This window comes from Geotrypetes seraphini, chromosome 7, assembly GCF_902459505.1.
Source record: "Geotrypetes seraphini chromosome 7, aGeoSer1.1, whole genome shotgun sequence".
NCBI classification, from domain to species: Eukaryota; Metazoa; Chordata; class Amphibia; order Gymnophiona; family Dermophiidae; genus Geotrypetes; species Geotrypetes seraphini.
In genome coordinates, this window is record NC_047090.1 from 179703344 (window position 1) to 179720675 (window position 17332).

At 44.0% G+C, this 17332-nt stretch overlaps 2 protein-coding genes across 6 annotated transcripts in view; one reads left to right on the plus strand and one right to left on the minus strand.

Annotated features, from left to right (window-relative positions):
* The window catches only part of ZC3H14 (zinc finger CCCH-type containing 14), a 92540-nt gene extending 89427 nt beyond the window's left edge, over positions 1-3113 (minus strand). Inside the window, exon 1 of the mRNA XM_033951495.1 lies at positions 3090-3113. The gene's annotated coding sequence lies outside the window, so the exon portion shown is untranslated. The remainder of the gene's footprint in view (positions 1-3089) is intronic.
* PTPN21 (protein tyrosine phosphatase non-receptor type 21) overlaps positions 2086-17332 on the plus strand; it is a 111971-nt gene continuing 96724 nt past the window's right edge. For 2 of the 5 annotated variants that reach the window (XM_033951486.1, XM_033951491.1), the window contains exon 1: positions 3185-3306. The gene's annotated coding sequence lies outside the window, so the exon portion shown is untranslated. Of the gene's footprint in view, positions 2105-3184; positions 3307-3554; positions 3604-4303; positions 4467-17332 lie in introns of those variants that run through there. The other 3 variants (XM_033951490.1, XM_033951489.1, XM_033951488.1) reach the window with 3 other exon arrangements.

Consider the following 17332-nt stretch of genomic DNA (forward strand, 5'->3'; position numbering starts at 1 on the left):
TGGCTCTAGAGTAGATGGGCTCTTGCTCCTTAGGGATTCCAGCAATGGGCCCTTCACCCAGGGCCAGCCCTACTTCTGAGTAACCAAGGAAGCCACCTGGGGAGGCATCTTTTATTTATTTATTCAGTTTTCTCTACTGTTCTCCCAGGGGAGCTTAGAATGGTTTACATGGATTTATTCAAGTACTTGAGCATTTTTCCCTGTTTGTCCCAGTGGGTTCACAATCTATCTAATGCACCTGGGGCAATGGGGGGATTAAGTGACTTGCCCAGGGTCACAAGAAGCAGCGTCGGTTTGAACCCACAATTTCAGGATGCCAAGGCTGTAGCTTTAACCCCTGCGCCACTCTAGAAATCTAAATGTAGTAAAAGTTAAGCCAAGTAAAGGACAACCCAGCCATTGTGACATCACTGATGAGGCTGGCTCTTAGGCATTAGTGGAATGAGGTATTATGATGTCACAATAACAGCTCTGGTTATCAGAGGCTGAAACTCTTCACACTATTTATTTATTCAATTTTCTAAACTGTTCTCCCAGGAGAGCTCAGAACGGTTTATATGAGTTTATTCAGGTACTCAAGCATTTATTCCCTGTCTGTCCTGGTGGGTTCCCAATCTTATGTAATGTGCCTGGGGCAATGGGGGATTAAGTGACTTGCCCAGGGTCACAAAGAGCAGCCTGGGTTTGAACCCACAACCTCAGGGTGTCAGGGCTGAAGCTTTAACCACTGCACCACTCTAGAAATCTAAATGTAGTAAAAGTGAGCCAAGTGTAGGACTATTCAGCCATTGTGACATCACTGATGCGGTTGGCTCTTATTGGTGGAATGAGGCATTATGATGTCACAATACCAGCTCTGCTTATCAGAGGCTGAAACTTGTCACACTATTTATTTATTCAGTTTTCTGTATCATTCTCTCAAGGGAGCTCAGAACAGTTTACATTAATTCATTCAGGTACTCAAGCATTTTCCCTGTCTGTCCCTGGGGGTTCACAATCTATCTAATGTACCTGGGGGATTAGGTGACTTGCCCAGGGTCCCAAGGAGCAGCGTGGGTTTGAACCCACAACCTCAGGGTGCTGAAGCCGTAGCTTTAACCGGTGTCAGGTCAAAAGCGCGCCGGGACAAAGGCGTGAGCAGACAATTGAGCGCAGCGCGGAGGTGCGCGCCGAAGAAAATTACTGTTTATAGGGCTCCGACGGGGGGGGGGGGGGGGGCGTCTGTGTTGTGGGGGCGTTGTGGGGGTTGTAACCCCCCACATTTTACTGAAAACTTCACTTTTTCCCTGTTTTTAGGGAAAAAGTTAAGTTTACAGTAAAATGTGGGTGGTTACAACCCCCCAAACCCCCCCACAACGCCGGCGCGATTTGTATTAAGTAAACTGGGGGTGCTCCCCAACAAAAACCCCCGTCGGAGCCCCTAAAAACAGTAATTTTCTTCGGCGCGCGCCTCCGTCTTGCGCTCAGTTGTCGGCACGCGCCTTTGTCTTCCGCGTTGTTGTCTATGAACCGCTTTAACCACTGCACCACTCTAGAAATCAAAATGTAGCCAAAGTGAGCCAAGTATAGGACAATCAAGCCATTGTGACATCACTGATGAGGTTGACTCTTATTGGTGGAATGAGGCATTATGATGTCACAATACCAGCTTTTCACACTATTTATTCATTCAATTTTCTATACTGTTCTTCTAGGGGAGCTCAGAGTGGTTTACATGAATTTATTCAGATACTCAAGGTAAAATTATGTTCTTACCTGTTAATTTTCTTTCCTTTAGAAGCAGCAGATGAATCCAGAGACCAATGGGATAGCTCACTTCTACCAGCAGGTGGAGATAGAGAAACTGATTAACAGGTGTACTTATTTGCTGGCACTCCTCCTGTCTCATCAGTATAGCTCCTTGCCCAAGCACATTTAACCATCAGTAGGTATAGCATGTAAAAAACTTCTTTCCCAGAACACCTCGCGAACAGCAACGATACAGAATACAATCATGAACAACACCCAATCACTAAAAGCCGTACACGAAAAACTGACAACCAGATACCAGAAAGGGTGGGGCTCTGGATTCATCTGCTGCTTCTAAAGGAAAGAAAATTAACAGGTAAGAACATAATTTTACCTTCCTTAGCAAAGCAGCAGATGAATCCAGAGACCAATGGGATGTAGCAAAGCAATCCGTAATTTGGGTGGGAAGCAAACGCCGCCTTCGCAACGACCGAAGCATCAAAAAACATATTCCACCACAAAACAAAACTGCCATAGTCAAAAACCCACAGCTCTCACACAACCACAAAGGTCAGAGACCAGTAGAATAAAACACATACTCACAATCTACTGGATAGTGCCGATAGACGCCGGCAACACCTGCTGCCCAGCACGAGCAGGGCAAAAAGTCAGCTGTGTAGGCCCCCTTTTTTTTTTTTTTTTTTTAAATGGGAAAGAAGAAAAATAGGGACCAGGGCAGACCCTCTATCATTGGAGGGAGGGTGAGGCAGGGACAAGGGGGGGCCCAAGTGTAACCTCTAAGGCCGGCACCGATTAGCCGGACACCCCTGTCTCACTGAAGAGAAAACACTCAACAGGAGAAACAGAATGGCAGTCTCACTGAAGAGAAAATCTCAACAGGAGGTAATAAAGTTCCAGCCACAGCCAGAATCCAGGAGCTAGTTGAATAGCGACTTCCACCTGCTTGGAGATAGAGAATACTGATGAGACAGGAGGAGTGCCAGCAAATAAGTACACCTGTTAATCAGTTTCTCTATCTCCACCTGCTGGTAGAAGTGAGCTATCCCATTGGTCTCTGGATTCATCTGCTGCTTTGCTAAGGAAGCATATTTCCTTGTCTGTCCCACAATCTATCTAATGCACCTGGGGCAATGGGGGGGGGATTAAGTGACTTGCCCAGGGTCCCAAGGAGCAGCGTGGGTTTGAGCCCACAACCTCAGGGTGAAGAGCTTTAACCACTGCACCACACTTTTCCCTCCCCCAACCCCCCCAAAAAAATCAATTTTCCCCTCTCAAACCCCCTTCCAGTCATAAATCCTGACGTAAAGAATCTAAAACCGTCCAAATCCCTCCGAACTTACCTCGGAAGCCGGCTGCGGCCCACAAACTTCCTCGTTCCCCGCCCCCCTCTGACGCAACGTAGTTCCCCCTGCGCGCGCCCCGCCCCGCTCTGACGCAACTGCCTGTTTCCGGCGGGGCGGGTCTGGACGCGCGCGCGCGCTGGGAGAGAGCGAGCCTGTGAGGGCTGCCGCGGGCGACGTCAATGTACCAGTGGCAACGCCGAAGGCGAGTTCGAAGGTAGGAGCGGGGGGGGGAGGGAGAGGGAGAAATGCCAGGTCTCAGGAGAAGGAGGAGGGAGGCTGCAGAGTAGTAGAGAGAGAGAAATGCCAGGGGAAAGTGGAAGGGAGAAAGTGCTATACCAGGTCGCAGGGGAGGGGGAATGGGAGGGAGATGCCGGGGGAGGGGAGAAGGGGGAAACATGCTGCATAGGACATAGTGGAAGAGAGAGAGAGAGAGAATTGCCTTGGGGGGGACGATGACAGGATGCATAGGGGAGAGTGGAAGAGAGAGAGAAGTAACAGATCGCTGCAGATGGTGAGACATGCTGTTTAGGGCAGAGTGGAAGAGAGAGAGAGAGAGAGAGAGAAATGGCAGGGGGAGTAAATGATGCATAGGGGAGAGTGAAAGAGAGAGAGAGAAATGCCTGTGGGGGGGGGGTACATGATGCATAGGGGAGAGTGGAAGAGAGAGAGAAAGAGAAGTGACAGATGCTGTTTAAGGCAGAGTGGAAGATAGAGAAATGCTGAGGGGGGGGGGACAGACATGATGCATTGGGGAGAGTGGAAGAGAGAGAGAAATGTTGAGGGGGGACATGATGCATAGAGAAGAGTGGAAGAGAGAGAGAGAAGTAAAGATTGCTGAAGATGGGGAGACATGCTGTTTAGGGCAGAGTGGAAGAGAGAGAAATGCTGAAGGGGGGGGGGGACAGACATGATGCATTGGGGAGAGTGGAAGAGAGAGAGAGAGAAATGTTGAGGGGGGGGGGACGGACGGACGGACAGACAGACATAATGCATTGGGGAGAGTGGAAGAGAGAGAGAGAAATGTTGAGGGGGGACATGATGCATAGAGGAGAGTGGAAGAGAGAGAGAGAAGTAACAGATTGCTGAAGATGGGGAGACATGCTGTTTAGGGCAGAGTGGAAGAGAGAGAAATGCTGAAGGGGGGGGACAGCATGATGCATTGGGGAGAGTGGAAGAGAGAGAGAGAAATGTTGAGGGGGGGGGACGGACAGACATAATGCATTGGGGAGAGTGGAAGAGAGAGAGGGCGAAATGACAGATCGCAGGAGATGGTCCCCTGGTCCTCGGTCGCTGGTGTCTTGCTATGTCAGTTTACTTTTAATAGTGTATTTTACCAAACAGACCCGATGAAAAAGTTGTAGCGCCAAGAAAGAGGTAAGTTGTTATTTTTAGTTAATTATCCCATCCTGCTGCTGCTGCTGCTTTCATCATGTAGTAGAAGACAGGGTCTGGTTTCTAAAAAGCTAGCTAGCCGAAATGGAGAAACAGTGATGTGTCAGCTGGGTCCCAGTTGTTGGCATAGTGACTGTTTACTGTATTCTGCTTTGTGCTGGCACTAGTGATACGGATTATGCAGGTAAACTGTCTTTAGAGCCACTTTCCCCAAGGTTTGCATATTTAATTGTACATCTCTGTTTACCTGTTGGTACTTGAATAATGTGACTTCTGAGCCTGGACTGAATAACAGACCTGGTTATTCTCAAAAATGTAACTCCTCCTCCCTCTCTGGTTATTCTAGTCCTCTAAATTTTCTCTTCATTTTGCCTCTTCCCTCTACTGGAGTTCCTTTCTACCCTAACTCTTGTTAACCGTGTCGAGCTTTACGAATGTAGAGATGATGCGATATACAAACCTAAGGTTTAGATTAGATTAGATTAGCTGGACAATGGTGGGCAAGTAGTTCAGTCTATGTGGTGCTTGATAAACCACTTTTTCTAAAGTAAACTTGACAAGGTGATTTGTAGTGAAATAATGAATACAAAAAATAAATATATTGAAATGTAGCAAGGTAATATATGTATTTCATAGCAGTGCTGTTATAAATTTTTTTTTAAAAATTATATTCTGCTCTATCAACATTTCCAGGCAGATTCCAACAAACATACATAATTTATAACAGACACATTTTAGAATGCTATTTAGATGTGTGGATAAGGGTTCATAGACAACGGCGCAAAAGACAAAAGCGTGCGCCGACAATTGAGCGCAGCGCACTCCGCCGCACCGCTGTAAATTACAGTTTTTAGGGGCTCCGACGGGGGGTTTTGTTGGGGAACCCCCCCAGTTTACTTAATAGACATCGCGCCGGCGTTATGGGGGGTTTGGGGGGTTGTAACCCTCCACATTTTACTGTAAACTGAACTTTTTCCCTAAAAACAGGGAAAAAGTTAAGTTTTCAGTAAAATGTGGGGGGTTACAATCCCCCACAACGCGGTGCGATGTCTATTAAGTAAAGTGGGGGGATTCCCCCCCACGCCCCCCCTCGGAGCACTAAAAACAGTAATTTAGAGCGGTGCGGCGCTGCGTTCAATTGTCTGGGTGCGCCTTTGTCGCGGCGCGCTTTTGACCTGACACCGTGGATAAGACTAATTAATGGCATGGAGATGGAAAAAAACCCCGATGGGGTGGTGTAGCAGGCTTTGCAAAGATTGTGATCTGAAAAGGAGAACAAATAAAGTTTGAGCTGGGAATTTACAGTGGAAAGAGATTTCATTGGGCAAAGAGAGGAAAGGAATCTCCAATGTGGTGGTGATGAATGGGTTTCACAGTCGCAGCCTAACAGCTAAGGGAAGTATATGATGTACGTCAAAACCCCTAGGGTTTTCATATACAGTATGGTATATACTTCCCTTGGCCATTGGGTTGTGATTGTGAAGACCCTTTTTCTGTTGGCGAGGGTTTTGCTATAAGGTGGAGAATGCGACATCGGGCTCCTTTTACAAAGGCGTAATACCGCGCGCTAAACCGCTGGCCGCTACCGTCTCCTCTTGAGCAGGCGGTAGTTTTTAGGCCAACGCGGGGGTTAGCGCGTGATGAAAAGTCACGCGCGGCTTAATAAAAGGAGCCCATAGTGATGGGGAGGTGTTCGAGCGTCCTTTCATAGAGAATTTCAAAGACCAGAAGAGCAATGAGGTCAAGGTGGCAAAGTTAATGAGATTAATTTTAAAACATATTGGGTTTGTTGTGTTCCTTAGTTAATGACTGTCTTTATGAAAGCATTCACTCAAGACGGTGTACAGCAAAAATAAGTGAAATGTAAGCAATAAACAATTACATCAGTAAAAATATCCCAATAAAAACACAGCTCCCCCTCCACAGTTTTGGGATTTATGGATTCGGTTATTCACGGGTTTTAAAGCCAGCAGTCTCTCTCCCGTTTTTCACAGCTTACCTTTAAAGCCCTGGTGGTGTAGCGGTGAAGTAGGATGGGCGCGATCTTCCTATGCTCCTACCCCGTTCGGATCCGCTATCAACAATGGCTGCCCCAAGAACCCGCATTGGTCTCGTGAGTTCCCGTGGTGTCGCAAGACCAATGCAGGAACTTGAGGCAGCCATTTTTTTTTTTTTTATAGTGGATCGGCACGGGGCAAGAGCATTAAAAGATTGCTCCTGCCCTGCTTTACTGCTAGACCACCAAGATTTTAAAGGTAAGGTGTGGAGGGTCCGAGAGGCGGGAAGGAATCAGGGCGGGGACCGTAAAGATATTCACGAATATGAAGGGAGACCTGTACAAAGTCTGGCATAGTACAGGGGTGGGCAACTCCGGTCCTCGAGGGTCGGAATCCAGTCGGGTTTTCAGGATTTTCCCAATGAATATGCATTGAAAGCAGTGCATGCAAACAGATCTCATGCAAATTCATTGGGGAAATCCTGAAAACCCGACTGGATTCCGGTCCTCGAAGGCCAGAATCCAGCTGGGTTTTCAGGATGGCCCCAATGAATATGCATTGAAAGCAGTGCATGCAAACAGATTACATTACATTACATTTGTGATTTCTATTCCGCCTGTGCCTTGCGGTTCTAAGCGGATTACAGTTAAAAGAGATCAGGACATTACCGAGAGAATTACATTACAACGATTTAAGTAAATTACATGTTGTGGTATAGAAATACAAGTATAAGATATCTGGATTTATCGATAGAATAACTTGACAGGGTTCAAGTAGTTACAAGGTTCAGTGGGGAAAACAATATCTGGATTTATCGATAGAATAACTTGACAGGGTTCAAGTAGTTACAAGGTTCAGTGTGGAAAACAATATAGGCAACTGAAGAAAGGTACCTATCTTTGAAGGAATCAGTTAAATGGATACCTAAGGGAGATGCTTATTTAGGAGAAGGTTAAATGGATACCCAAGGGAGATGCTTATTTAAGAGTTTGGATATTTTTGGTAAATGAGGTTCAAGGGGATGACTAGTGTGTTATTTGCTGGGGAGAGTGCATGTGCGATTGGGGAGGGGAATATTAAGTAAGGACGTGTTTTTTGAAAAGAAATGTTTTGATTTCTTTCCGAAACACTTTGATGTCTGTTGTTTTGATCATCAGTTTGGTGATGGTGGGGTCAATTTTCGCTGCCTGAGTTGCTAGAAGGCTGTCGTAAAGTTTCTTACGTCGGGTACCATTATGAGGGGGGAAGGTGAAAAGATTCTGAGTTCTTCTTGATCTGGGTAGTCGGTAGCGGCAAAGACGGTTGTTCAGGTAATTGGGGGCCATACCATGGGTTACTTTGAAAAGTAAGCAGTAGAGTTTGAATTGAGTTCTTGCTTTTATCGGAAGCCAGTGAGAGTCTACATAGGCGGGTGTGACGTGGTCGAGTTTGCTGAGCGAGTAGATGAGTCTGATAGCTGTGTTCTGAACGGTCTGTAGTTGTTTTATCATAGTATTTGGGCAAGGTAGGTAGAGGCTGTTGCAGTAATCTAAGGAGCTGAGTATGAGGGATTGTACAATGATCTTGAAGTGTTCTTTGGAAAAGAATTTTCTTATTTTTCTTAGGTTTCGCATGGTGAAGAATGCTTTTTTTATGGTTTTGTGTATTTGTGTTTGCATTGTGCAGCCTCTGTCTAGGTGTGTTCCCAGAATTTTGAGAGTATTCTGTATTGGATATTTGATTGTGTTTACATCTAGTTCTGTTAGGGATGGTTTTTGTTCCTTCTCTAGTAGTAGGAATTTGGTTTTCTCCGCATTCAGTTTTAACTTGTGGTTCGTCATCCATTTTTCTACAGTTTCCAATGTTGTTTTCAGGCGTCCGTTGGAGGTGGGGTCTTGGATGTCGAAGGGGAGGAGGATGGTTATATCATCCGCGTAGCTGAAGGATGTAATGTTAAGGGCATCTAGGGCCGTGCCTAGGGATGCTATGAAGAGGTTGAAAAGTATGGGCAATAGAGGGGATCCTTGTGGAACTCCGCAGGGGTTTGACCATGAGTCAGATAGAAGATCATTTGACTTGACTCTGTATGATCTTGTTTTGAGGAATCCTTGGAACCAGTTGAGAACATTACCTGATATTCCTATGGCATCTAGTATCTGGAGTAGTATGGAATGGTTAACTAAGTCGAATGCTGCTGAAAGATCGAGTTGGATGATTAGTAACTTATTTCCTTTGCTGAGGTGCTGACGGGCTATGTCTAGTAGGGAAACCAGAAGTGTTTCAGTACTGTGATTGGTTCTGAGTCCGGATTGAGTAGGGTGTAGAATGTGGTGGTCTTCTAGGTAATTGGCGAGATATTGTGCTACTAGACCCTCTATGAGTTTGACGTATAGAAGCGATTGGTCTATAATTTGTTGGGCTGTCTATTGGGCCTTTGGGGTCTTTTAGTATGGGAGTAATTATGATTTCGCCAAGTTCCGGAGGGAACTGACCTTCCCTTAGGGTGGTTTGCAGCCATAGCGTGAGACCAGCTGTGAATTTAGTGGACGCATATTCATTGGGGACATCCTGAAAACCCGACTGGATTCTGGCCCTCGAGGACCGGAGTTGCCCACCCCTGGCCTAATATAATGTCAACGCATTTAGCAGCTTGATCCCTAGTGGTAGTACATGAAACTACCACTAGGGGTTCAAAGCCATTATTTTGAAACCAGTTTAATGACTTGGGGGAGGCACCCGGGGATCGCTCCTGCCCTCTCTCCCCCCCTCACTATCCCACTGGGGACACTCCAGTAAGTGCTCTGTGTAGTAACTTCAGAACAGATGCTGACCACACCCCAAAAGTAACTGCCCAGGCTTTGCAGTTAATGCACAGTAACTGCCAAACTTTACCTCACATTAGTTAAAAAAAAACCCCCAAAACAACAACCTTTGAGTAAAAACAAACAATCCTAGCACGCTGAAAACAGTGAAACTGTATCCCGTTTGTGTTTTATTTATATACAGAATCACAGAGGTACTACATTTCACAATAACCGGTGTTGCAAAACAACATGCCTGGAGCTAGCCGGTTTCACTGATACTTAGATTAATAACTAAATTGGTATGCGTCTTACACCTCCCCAGGGTATGCTTACTCTTTTTTATTTTTATTTTTAGGAAAGCCCTAAAGAATGTATTATATATTCTGTTCACAGGAAAGAAAAACTTCATGGACAACTCCACAGACTGCAATCGATACATGAACACCAAAAAGTGGAGCAACTTTACAGCTCTTCAAATATTTCGATCTTTATTATGAATGTTAAACACATTAAAAAAAAAAAAAAATATATATATATATATATATATACTCGTACATATATAAATGCATCTAAACAGCACAAGCTGACTGTAAAAAAAATGATCGCAAAAGGGGAAAAGACTCCCCCAACTCATTTCAAAACAGCTTGTGCTGATCAATAGAATGGGTGGTCTATAATCATTACATTACATTAGTGTCTTCTATCCCGCCAATTCCTTTCAGTTCTAGGCAGTTTACAACAAGAGTTGGCCTGGGCGTTTCCAGGGAGAATACATGGTTAATAGATGTAATAATGTGTCGGGATCTGTGGAGATTGATCAGGTTTAGTTAGATCGTGCAATGGTGCGCCCGCACCTGGAGTACTGTGTCCAGTATTGGTCACCGTACCTCAAGAAGGACATGGCGATACTTGAGAGGGTCCAGAGAAGAGCAACGAAAATAAGAGGTATGGAAAACCTTTCATACACTGATAGGTTAGAAAGGCTGGGGCTCTTCTCCCTGGAAAAGCGGAGACTTAGAGGAGACATGATAGAAACCTTCAAAATCATGAAAGGCATAGAGAAGGTAGACAGGGACAGATTCTTCAGACTACGGGGAATCACAAGTACAAGGGGGCACTTGGAGAAACTGAAAGGGGGCAAGTTTAGAACCAATGCCAGGAAGTTCTTCTTCACCCAGAGAGTGGTGGACACATGGAACGCGCTCCCAGAGGTTGTGATAGGGCAGAGCACGCTACAGGGATTCAAAAAAGGATTGGATGAATTCCTGAACGATAGGGGGATTGAGGGGTACAGATAAAAGTAGAAATAGGTTAGGAAGAGGGGTACAGATAAAAGTAGAGGGGTTCAGATAAAAGTAGAGATAGGTTAGGAAGAGGGGTACAAATAAAAGTAGAGGGGTACAGATAAAAGTAGAGATAGGTTAGGAAGAGTATAGATAGAAGAAAAAGGGGGATCATAGGGCTAAGTCAAGGCACTTAACAGTAAAATTAACAGGTCATAGACCTGCTGGGCCGGTGCGGACTGCTGGGTGCGATGGACCTCTGGTCTTATGTTCTTATGAGGCATAGAAGGATATGGGTGACTAAAAATTACGCCAGGTGTACACCTGGCAGGGCCTCCGCGTGTGCGGATCGCCGGACTAGATGGACCGAAGGTCTGATCCGGAGATGGCGCTTCTTATGTTCTTATTTGACAAATTTCTTAAATAGAAAAGTTTTAAGTTCTTTCCTTAATGTTTTGTAGTTTGGCGTCACAGTCGGCAGATTGGCGAGGTGGCGGTCTAGTTTCGCTGCTCTGGTGGCTAATAGTCCGTCGTATATTTTTTTTGCTTTATATACCTTTGATTGGGTCTAAAAACCCCTTGAGATTTTCTGTTTCAAATATATCCTTAAATTTTAATTTTCTTCAAGTATGTTTTTTAAATCTAAAGATACTTTACTTAAATAAAAAAACCCAAACAAAAAAATGTAAATAAACAGGAACTTAGCTTGACCACTGGATTTCTGATCCTGATGGGCCCGTTTCACCCGTTGGCTTCTTCAGGAGATCAGAAAAGCTGTTTCTGTTTGAATTTGACGCCATTGAAAATGGCAGGAGATTTTAGGATCGCAGTAGCGTTATGACCGAATAGGTTTGGCGGTCCTGCTCTAACAAGCTCTGCGTGGCCTTATAAGATTGAGCCCAAGTATGTTTTGTATACAAATGGGTTAATTCAGTACTCTTGCTAGATTTTGTTTTCTGATCTCATGAAGAAGCTTACGGGTGAAAAGGGCCCGTCGGGATCGGAAATCCAGTAGTCAAGCTAAGTTCCTGTTTACACTTTTTTGATTTGATAGTAACATAGTAGATGACGGCAGATAAAGACCCGAATGGTCCATCCAGTCTGCCCAACCTGATTCAATTTAAATTTTTTTTTTTTTTTTTCTTCTTATAGTAACATAGTAGATGACGGCAGATAAAGACATAACTTTAGATTTAAAAAACATACTTGAAGCTAATTAAAATTTAAGGATATATACGAAACAAAAAATCTCAAGGGTATTTTAGACCAATGATTATATAGACCACCCATTTTATTGATCAGCACAAGCTGTTTTGAAATGAGTTGGGGGGAGTCTGAGGTCTTTCCCCCTTTTGCGATCATTTTTTACAGTCAGCTTGTGCTGTGTAGATGCATTTATTTATATATGTATATTATGTTTAAATGATTTTTATTATTTCAGCAGTAAGAAGCAAATACAAACAGTAGTACCAGTCAGGAAATAACATTTTCAACAATATAATCAGTTCTCCTCCCATCCCCCCCTCCCCAAGAATCCATGGCCAGTCCAACAGCTGAGAGTGGGAATAAAATCTTAATGATTCAAAAGTCTACTGCGAGCACGCGGTGTGAGGTCCCGCCAGAAGTGCTCCCACACCTGACAAAATTTGCGACCCGGGCCAAGAGTCAAGTCTCCCACCATGCGTCTCTCCAGTGTTGCGTGCACTATCATTAGGGATCTCCATGGTGCATATGACGGGGGATCACGGGAGAGCCAGTGGGTGAGGATGGCTTTTTTTCCCATCAAAAGGGCTCTGGAGATAAATGCTGACATTCCCCTGGGTTTGGGCGAGGCTATATTATAAAAATCCAAATAACGCCCTCGGTTGCGGAAGCCATCGCCTTCCCCAAAGCGATGTGGTATATAGGCCAAGATGTCTCCAAAACTGTTGGATTGCGGGGCAGGCCCAAAACATGTGACTCAAAGATGCGTGAGCCTGATTGCATTTCGGGCAAGAATGCTACGCAGTAATCCCCATCCAGGCTGCACGTTCTTATATATGTATATTAAAAAAAAAAAAAATGTTTGATACTCAAAATGAAGACTGAAATATTTGAAGAGCTGTAAAGTTGCTCCATTTTTTGGTGTTTATATATTCTATTTTACATCCATATGTGCAGAGGTGGTATTATTTTGTACCTAGTGTTAACTTCATCATATACTGGTGCTATGATATGAGGGAAGGTGAAAGAGACTTTTTTGGAAAGACCGCTTACAGTCCTGAAATTACCTTATTTATTTGCTGTTCATTTGCCTACCTTCCCCAACTGCATCAATGGTCGAGTCCAAAAGTTTAAAACAAAACTAAAACAGCCCATGCATACAAAAGTAAAACAAATCTTATACTTTTTGTGGTAAGTGTGCTGCGTGATTTGTAGCAGTGGAATGTCAAACACAAAAAGAAGGACTGCAGAAGTGATGTACCAAGAGCAGGAACTGATTAAATGAAATGTCGATGGTTCTCATTGAAAAGAAGACAGGACAAGGGACGCTGGTAACATGATTCAAGATAGAAACATAGAATATGACGGCAGAAAAGGGCTATACCCAATCAAGTCTGCCCACGCTAATGACCCACCCCCAGACTTCACCCGGCTAGAGATCCCACATACATATCCCATTTCTTTTTAAAATCAAGCACGCTGCTGGCGTTAATCACCTGCAATGGAAGTTCATTCCAATGATCGACTACCCTTTCGGTGAAGAAATACTTCCTGGCGTCGCCATGAAATTGCTCGCCTTTGATTTTCAGCGGATGACCTCTTGTGGTTGAAGGTCCTTTAAGAAAGAAGATATCGTCTTCCACCTCGATGCGGCCCGTGATATATTTAAAAGATGGCTTTGGGTACCTGCTGACTGGAGGGACGCTGTGAGATTACTACTCGCTCCAGCTAGTTTCCTCAACTATTGTTCCTGCGATGCCGAAGAGACGGGAAGGAGCACTGCTGGAGTCTTGCAGCACTCCAAAAACCTCCCCCTCACTACTATTGAGCAATTTCTTCACTGTCTTCAGAGAGAGTCTGCTATGTTGGGGAGTCGCATTATTGGCAGACAAAGAATGGATAATAAAAATGTTCTTTAAAAACAAATATAAAGAATTTCTAGGCTTGAAAATGCAAGTTTTCCCAGATGTTAGTAAGGAATCTCAAACTCGTAGATGTCAATTTCTTATATTGAAACCAGGTGTCTCGCAGTTAGGTGGCGTATTCTTCTTACGTTTTCCATGTAAATGTATCATAAGATATGGCGATAACAAATATGCGTTTTTTGTACCGGCTCAACTTACTAGTTTCCTGACGCTGAAATGCCTGGGAAGGGAAGGAACATCGCATTAGTTCATTGGAATTAGGCTCCTTGAATCAGTCATCAGATACAGTACTCTCCCGATATTCACGGGGGTTCCGTTCCAGGAACCCCCGCAAATCTTGAAAAACCACGGAATACGTTTTTTTGCGGGGGAGGCAGGAGAGGGCAGCCGGAGCGCCAGTGATTGAAGGAAATCACTAGCAGTATGCTCCGACCGCCTCTTCTGCACTAAAATCAGGTCTCCCCAATCAGGAGCTGCTTTGACAAGCAGCTCCTGATTGGTGATGCCCGACTTTAGTACAGGAAGAGGCGGTTGGAGCATAGCACGAGTGATTTCCTTCACTTGCCGGCGCTCCGGCTGCTCTCTCCTGCCTCTCCGGCTGCCCTCTCCTGCTCGGTCATTCGCGGTCGGAAAATACCGCGAATGACTGGGGGAGCACTGTACCTTTATTTTCCACTTTGAGTATTTTCTAAATTTTCCTTTATAGTCACTCAATGACTCTTGGATCAAAAATGAGGACTTGAGATTGTCTGAGTATGCTTCGTATTATAAAAAGTTTGTTTTCCTTAAGTGTAATGTTAACACTCAATCTTTCTGTACAAAATGTAAAAATTGATAAATAATTTAAAAAAAGATAAGAAGACAGGACAGTATAGGAGTTTTACATCGCCTGTTTCCTTTGACTATCATATGGTTCTCCTTAAGTGAGACATTGAACATCCCGGTCCCCTGAGGAAGGAGTGTTTTTCGAAACATGGACCGCGTCAGGTCCTGTCTTCTTATCAATGAGAAGCATCTTTTAGCCATTGACATTTTACTGACTCCAATATAGTTCCTGCGTTTTGTACATCACTTCTGCAGTTCTTGTTTCAGTGTCTGGATTCTTTTTTGTTTTGGCTAGCAGTAGAATGTCACCAGATAAAACCCAAGTTGGCTGGATGAGAAGAAAATCTTTTCTCTGTAGTTGATCCCAGAGGTTACAAGATCCTTTGTAGTTTTTCTGGAATTTTGGCTGGTAGGAGCTGATCAGAATATTTTCCCCAGATGCTTCGCCGGTTACCAGAAGACACCAGAACCCCACTGGGCTTCGGTTTTATGCTGACACAGTCCAGTGCATTTTTCCTTCTTTTTCTTTCCTATAGTTTTGTTATTTTCCCTTCATTATGCTCATGGCCCCTAATCTTGTTCTTTACTACAAACCCCAAGTTAATTGTGCCTGTTCTCGCTTCTCCACTTCTTATCGATGTGAAGGCTTGAAAATTGTTAGACAACATTCTGTTTCTTTGGGTTTTTAAAAATGTTTTCCAGAGTTTCCAATATTTTTCTACTTCTGGCCTCAAAGGAAAAATATAATTGTGTTTTCCAATGTTTTATTTTCTTTTACCTCTTCACAGTTCTGTAGAGCATTATATCCGCTTCATTGGTCTCATACTTCTGATTCTTGTCTCTATATTCTTCAGCGGCTCATCCGTTTGATTGGGTTATTGACTCCAATCCTGGCTTTCCCATTCTGTTAAGTGCCATCGACTCGTGTTTGAGTCCTAGCGACTTGATGAACGTCATCACGTTTTCATTGGAGAATACAGAAGTAGATTGCCGGGTTCAGCGTCACCGTTATCACATCAAATGCGATCCTCCGCCTCCAGCACTGCCCATCTGCTGCTGCCCAGATGGTTGGTACATTGTTAGTCTGACATCTCTGCTGAAACTTGTCCGCCTTAGGAGACCCTGCTGGTAGTGAAACTACCAACAGATTAGTTTTCAGCTTTACAGATGTGTGCAAGCCCCAGTGGCATGACAAGCCCATGTACTATGACTGGAGAAGACTACCCTTCACTGTAACATGTTAATACTATATTGTAATTCGCTGATTGTTAAGATTGTAATTCATTGGTTTTTAAGATTATAATTCGCTGATTGTACAGCTCTCTTTATTGTGAACCGCCTAGAAGTCGTAAGATTATGGCGGTATAGAAAAATAAAGTTGTTATTATTATTATTATTATTACTCTTCATCATTTGTGTACATCAAACTATTACCTCTCCAATCTCCTATCTTCTCAGCCTTTCTCATGTTTCTTGTGAAATATCTATTTACAATTTGCTCAGCAGTTGGCATAGATAATTTGCAATCTTTAAAATCAGCCTGCTCTGAATTTAAGGAAATCTGGTCTACTGCGGCCTGTATTCCAATCTCACTATCGGGATGCTCTATCTTCCCTTTTATAATGAAATCTTTTAAGGATACCTTGTCTCGAACCACTCTCTTTTGAGCCTCCCCCAGTTTCTAGTTTAAAAGCTGCTCTATCTCCTTTTTAAATGTTGACGCCAGCAGCCTGTTTCCGCCCTGGTTGAGGTGGAGCCTAGGAGGTTCTGTGAGCCTAGAAAGCTTTGAAACCACTGACATAGACAGTCTGTTCTGTAAGATGCCCTAGAAACAAGATGTTAAGGTACCGTCTGGAAACCTTCAAGGTTATTCTTTAGCAGAGGACCTTTTTAATGCTGTTGGTGGTTTCTGACAGAGGAGTTCACAATTTTTGTGACATCTTTTATGAGACCCCTGCTGCACTGTCTTTGATGGACAGGAGTTGAGGGAGCAGGTTGTTGGTTGGAGAACTCACAGGATTTTGTCAAGGTTCTCCTCTGTTATTGGGTTAAGAGTCCTATATGCTTATGTAAAGAGAGGGTAGGTTTGTGTGCTCTTGATTAACTGATAGGAAGACAGGGAGAGACTGCCCATAAATCCTGGCAGTGACTCCTTCATTTTGTTGGCAAAGTATGCAGTAAAATTGCAGTTCAGTTTCAAAAGGCCAGGCTGATTTTGTTGGGTTTGTGGTAAGCCGTCTTCTATGCTATGCTTGGTTGAATTAGCATCCTGTTCAGGTACGCTACGAGACATATTTTTTGTTGGCAGCTGTAAAGGCTTGGTGGTGCTTGTCATGTGTTTTTCTAAAGTTTAGACTGTCTTCATCCAGGTGAGACTTAACACCATTTCCTATACAGTTTTCTTCCTTCATGTTTAAAGGGTTCAGCATTTTGGTGAGAACCATGGTGAGCGTTTGCGAGTGGGGCCTTGGCTAACTAAGTACATATTCCAAATCTCAGCCTGCTCTGACGCTGCATGAGGGCATTTCAAAAAGTAACAGCAAATTGAATACCTTGAGATTTACTTGTATAATTCAATTAGAGATACAAATGATGTGTCATTTTTCTACGTAATCACCCGCCTGTTCAACACACTTCTCACTCCATTGCACCAACTTCTTTATTCCATTGGGTTTTGGCCAGGTACTAGTGACCTGGATTGGCCACCGTGAGAACGGGCTGCTGGGCTTAATGGGACCATTGTTTCGACTCTGTAAGGCTATTATTATGTTCTTATCGAAACATTTCTTCACTCTTTCATCACCTCTCGCTTTATACTACTGCATCCAGCAA